This window comes from Erythrolamprus reginae, chromosome 1 (genome assembly GCF_031021105.1).
Source record: "Erythrolamprus reginae isolate rEryReg1 chromosome 1, rEryReg1.hap1, whole genome shotgun sequence".
NCBI classification, from domain to species: Eukaryota; Metazoa; Chordata; class Lepidosauria; order Squamata; family Dipsadidae; genus Erythrolamprus; species Erythrolamprus reginae.
The window spans coordinates 387,378,502-387,384,623 of record NC_091950.1 but is presented as its reverse complement, the minus strand read 5'-3'; positions in this window follow the sequence as shown (position 1 = coordinate 387,384,623).

Here is a 6,122-nt window from a genome sequence, read left to right as displayed (position 1 = left end):
TTGAAGGTACTTTTAGGTAGGATAGAGTATGAATTTTACAATAAAAGATTTTTGTATTTTTTCTGAGAAACCCATTTATGCCAATTTTCCCATACTTCATAATATTCTGAGTCTTTTTTGTTTTGTGCTTCCATTGCTATTTTGGACATTTCAGCACATTCATTAATTTTCGTAATTATTGTAAAGAAAGAGGGTACTTGATCAGATTTCCAAAGAGAGGCATATGATATTCTGGCTGCAGTTATAATTTGTAATATCAGATATTTTTGTGTCTTGGTAAGATTTTGTCTGAATATCCCTAAAAGATAGAGCTCGGGTTTGAGTGGTAACTTGATTGACATGACTTGGTCGATTAGGGATTGTATTGTTGTCCAGTACTTTTGTGCAATTGGGCATGTCCACCATGTGTGGTAGTAAGTTCCAGGTTTGGTCTTGCACTTCCAGCAGGTCGGTGAGAAGTTGGGAAACATTTTGGATATTCTTGCTGGGGGCAAATGCCAACGATAAAACATTTTAATTTGGTTCTCCTTGTAAGACATTGCCGTTGTCATTTTATAATTTGATGTCCATGTTTTCTCCCACTCAGTTAGGTTAATCGTATATCCGAAATTCTGAGCCCATGCTATCATACAACATTTCACTTGCTCTTCGGGATTTTCTTGGATTAGTAAGTAATTGTACAATTTTGAGATCATTTTTGTGGAAGGACCGAAAAGAATCGTGTCTATTACATTATTATTTTGAAATCCAAATTGCTTTTTGTGTTGTTCGTATTTTAATTTAATTTGTAAATATGTTAACCAGTCTATATTAATTCCTTGGTTGTTCAGTTGTTGTTTGGGGATAAGAGCATCTGATTCGTCGAGTAGTTGTTGGTACCTCAGAATTTTAGAGTGCGAGAAAAGATTGGGAAAGATTAGTATTTCATTGGGGGATATCCATTTTGGTATTGAGGTGTAATAATTTTTTTTAATAGTAAACCAGATTGTTATTAGTGTTTTGCGTAAGTAATGATTTTTAAAGTATTTGGGTATTTTGTGGTAGTCTGCTGTCAAGAAAGTGTGCCACCCAGCAAGAAGGTCGAATCCTTCCAGAGTTAAGAGTCTTGTATTTTGGAGCGTAATCCAATTTTTAATCATGGTTAAAATGGTAGCTTGATAATACATATAAAAGTCTGGAAGTCCAAGTCCACCCCTGGATCTAAGGTCTTGAAGGTTTTTCAATTTTATTCTGGCCTTCTTCTTGGTCCAAATAAACTTCTTTACTTGTTTGTGAAGAGTATTGAAAAAAGTTTTATTCAAATTTATTGGAGCAACTTGAAATAAATAAAGAAACCTTGGAAGAATGTTTGATTTTATGGCAGCTATTTTCCCCATAATAGATAGGTTTAATTTTGACCATCTGTTAAGATCTTGTTGTATTTCTTTGGTTAATCGTTCGTAGTTGTCTTTTTTGATCGTAGCATAATTCGAAGTCATCCAAATTCCTAAGTATTTAATTTTTTTTGTGGTCTTTATTTTAATTAATTCTTCCAAGGTAAGTATCTCTTTTGGTATCATATTTTTTGTCAAAATTTGAGTTTTATTTTTATTGATTTGCAGGCCAGATATTTCACCAAATTTGTAAATTTCGTCAAGTAAAATGGGTGCTGTTCGAATTGGATCTTGTAGGATGAATACAATGTCATCCGCAAAGGCCTGCAATTTGTAATGTTCTTTTTTAATCATAATACCGTGAATTTGTGAGTTGTTTCTTATAGTTTTGAGAAAGGTCTCGATGGCCAGAATAAAAATAAGCGGGGACAGAGGGCATCCTTGACGTACACCTTTGGTGATAGTAATTGTGTTGGTAATATCATTGTTAAAGAGAATTTTGACCGATTGGGTAGAATAAATAGTTTTGATTAGATTGAGAAATTTGGAGCCGAAATTCATGAATTTAATTTGATTTATAAGATAGTGCCATTGGAGACTGTCAAAAGCTTTTTTGAGATCCATAAATACTAATGCAGCTGCTTTGTCATAGTTTTTGTCATAGTATTCCAAGGCATTTAGTATAGTTCTTGTGTTCGTGGAAATGTTTCTTCCCGGAAGGAATCCGTTTTGGTCAGAGGGGATAATTTTATTTAATATATTTTTTAGTCTGTCCGCAATTATTGATGCAAATATTTTATAGTCAGTATTAAGTAATGCAATCGGTCTGTAATTCTCCAAATGGTGTCTATTTTCAATGTCCTTAGGGATAAGGGTTATATAGGATTCAAACCAGGACGCGGGCAGTTTTGCATGTGAGAGCGCATTGTTATAGATGTCTAAGAGTATGGGTGCCATTATATCAATATGATATTTATAAAATTCAGATGGGATTCCGTCTGGTCCTGGGGTTTTATTGTTTTTTTGTTTGTTTATTGCAGCCTCAATATCCGAAATAGAAATTGGTTTGTTTAGAAGAGTTCTTTGGTCATCTGTTATCATAGTTGTTTGTTCATTTGTTTGTAAATATTTTGATATTAAATCGGCATCCAAATTTGAGACTTGATAGAGTTGTTGATAAAAGTTTTGGATAATTTGTTTTTTATCAGAATTGGTCGTTTTCAGTTGTCCAGAAGGGTCAACTAAAGTATCTATGTTTCTATCGGATTTTTGATGGGCTAGTTTGAGAGAAAGCCAACGTCCTGGTTTATTGGCCGCTTCAAAATATGTTTGTTTCGCATTCTTAACCTTTTGAGCAATGTGTTGTTGTGTTATTAAATTTATTTGATGTTTGATCGTATTTATTTCTAATAGAATTATGTTATTTTTAGGATCATTGCAAAGTAGCTTTTCTGCTTTTTGAAGAGAGATGTTTAGTTTTTGAAGTTGCGCATATTTTTCTTTGTTTTTGTTTGCTGTATATGAGATGTAAATACCGCGTATATATGCTTTAGTGGCGTCCCACGCTATTTCGTTGGGTATCTCGCCATTGAAGTTAATTTGGATGTTTCAAAAATTAAATGGTGGGTTGTCTGTGATAGGATTTTCATTTGGGTTTTGTGATCTGAGGGATACAAGTAAATTAAAACAATAAGCTGAAAGTGAAACAAGAAAAATCCTACATTCATGACACGATTTAACTTTTAAGAGTTGCTTCAAATGCTTTAAGGCTGAGGTATGGACATTTCTTTGCTACTTTGATGATGACCACATTTTCTAATTGGGTTGAGCAGAAAAACTATACGTATTGGGAATACTCTTTTTGTTTTATCACCTCACATGCTGCCAATTTCAAACGGCCTCTCTGCCCAGTCTCCAGAATTATAATCATTGTTGCACAAGGCCAGGAATGTGAGGAGTACTTGGAAGTGCCTATCTGGGGAAGGCAAGCAGAGACTCAGATTGAATTATGAACAGAAAACCTGGTTTGATTCTTCCACACAGCCTACAGAATATGAGAATAAATCAATATTACTCTTTCCAAAGCAGCTATCTTGATTTATCTTAGAAGAAGCCTATAAGAGTTCCAAAACTGCTGAAAATTTGGAAACCTATGCCTTGCCCCAGAATCAGGACTGGAAGAAAGTAAGTTGGGCTCAAAGATGCTTCCATATTCCTTCATTATGAGCTGTGGTAGTACAGTGGTTAGAATGCAGTACTGGAGGCTCCTTCTGCTGTCTGCTGGCTGCCTGCAATTTGGCTCAAGGTTGCCTCTTCCTTCCATCCTTCTGAGGTCAGTAAAATGTGGACACAGTTTGTTGGGGAGGGGGGGAGGCAATATGCTGACTCTGTAAACCACTTAGAGAGGCCTGTAAAGACAGACCTGGTATTTACCATTCACTTTTTGTGAGATCATTCCTAAAAACCTTAAAGGTATGCAAATACTTTCCACAAAATAACAAATATTTGAATATTAGTTTCCCTGACATATACATGCATATTTATTATTAATTTTTTGTACATTTCATATTGCTTATCAGTTTGTTTCCAGTCCAATTCAAGTTCCTAATTTTGACTTTTAAAGCCCTACAAGACATAGAATCAGGATACATGAGGACTGTCTAATAATAATAATAATAATAATAATAATAATAATAATAATAATAACAACAACAACAACAACAACAACAACAACAACAATGTATTAGATTTGTATGCCGCCCCTCTCCGAAGACTCGGGGCGGCTCACAACAATATCTCTTCCTTATTTCATCTCCCCATCTTACCACATCTACCACAGAACATGTATATTATAGGTTCCTTTGTCTAAAGAGCTACTTTTGTTGGGCTCAAGATAACCAGCTTATTTTGATATGGCTCCTGGATCATCTTTTCCTCCCACCCACCAATGAAATCAGCTTCATCAATCCTGAGCTTTCAGAATTCCCTTAAAAGCCAGTTGCGCCAGCAGTCCTGGGGACTCCTTTCTTGCTATCCTTTGGACTATTATTTTCCTTTTCTCATTGAGTTCTGCTTTTAGAGTTTTTAATGTTTCTTCATAATGTTTTATAAAGATTTTAGGCAATGATAGTTGTCTGTATTTATTGTTTATTGGATTGTTGTGTACTGCCCAGAGTCACTTATCATGGAATTAGTGACTATATAAATTTGATTAATAAATAAAATATTTTTCCCCAGATATATGCATTCACACATGTTTTCCTGGATTAAAGACTCTTAAAAGATGACAAAGTGAAAATATCAGACAACATAAGTGTACTTTGATTGAAAAATGCATAACTGCTTAATATGCATTAACATTTAAATATTTCCCCATATAACAAAGTTGTACATATATATAGGAAAGATTCTTAAACTTAGGGAAATGAGCACTGCTTCCAAGTGGGTCAGGAGGAAAAAAATAACTCCATTGAAACATGTAGGATCTGTCAAACGATGAAACAAAATTACCTGATGCAACATTTGCGATGTGGGCCACATCTTCCATTCTCAATGTTTGGAAAACCACACCTGAATTTGCAAAAGCCATAGGATAGGCGGCACTCCCTTGCATTTTTTGGTATCTTGGCGGCATCTCCTGCACAGAAATATTTGAGACATGTTTAAAAAGGGTTCTTTATTGTTTAATTAGCATGCATTAGAATCCAAAGTGCCACCAATGAGACTTGTCACTGGACATTTGCAGAATGTTGGAAGATGTACCACAAATTGCATAAATAGGAAGGCAAATGAGAAAATGTCATTCCCTCCCATTATGAATGAGGATTTTAGAGGCTGCCAATGGAATGTGAAGAGCTGCCTATGGTCTGCAACCACTGATGGAAGAGGTTGGGGCAGACACACTGAAAGACAGAACGTTGCAGCATAGAGTCCTTAAACTCAGTGAACTCTGCACTCCACCAAAATGCTTCATGCTATTCCTCTTTCTCCCTCTTTCCCCATTTTCCTTCTTCTTCGCAAAATGTATATTTAACATTTTTTGGTCATTAAGCCTGGTTACTTTGCTTGAGATGAAATGAAGGTGTTTTTTTTTTTTTAAACTATCCACAAATGTTAGTATTGCCAAAGTCAGATGACAAACTGTCTTTTCTTTAGGGATGGCATTGATGGTGTCACAAAGATTGGGAGGAGGGGTCAGCCTATTCTTCTAAGTAACTAAAGCCAGATGAGAAGCAATGGATGGAAACTAATAGAGGAGAGAAGCAACCTAGAACTAAGGTGAAATTTCTTAACAGTTACAATAATTAATCAGTGGAACAATTTGCATCCAGAAATTGTAGATGCTCCAACACTGGAAGTTTTATGAAGAGATTGGACAATGATTTTTCTCAAATGGTATAGGGTCTCCTGCTTGAGCAGGGGATTGGACTAGAAGAATTCCAAGGACCCTTCCAACTCTATTATTCTATAAAAGAAAGGATTTTATGGGGAAAAATTGGAGGGATCTGAGGAGCTATTTACTCATATCAATCCACTGCTTAATGTAAAAAATCCATATTTAGAGTATCGCCAAGAGATGACTTCATTAAGTGTTGTACCATATGATTCTTGACAAATGTATATTTTATTTTATGTACGCTGAGAGCATATGCACCAAGACAAATTTCTTGTGTGTCCAATCATACTTGGCCAATAAAATTCTATTCTATTCTATTCTATTCTATACTATTCTATTCTATTCTAATGACT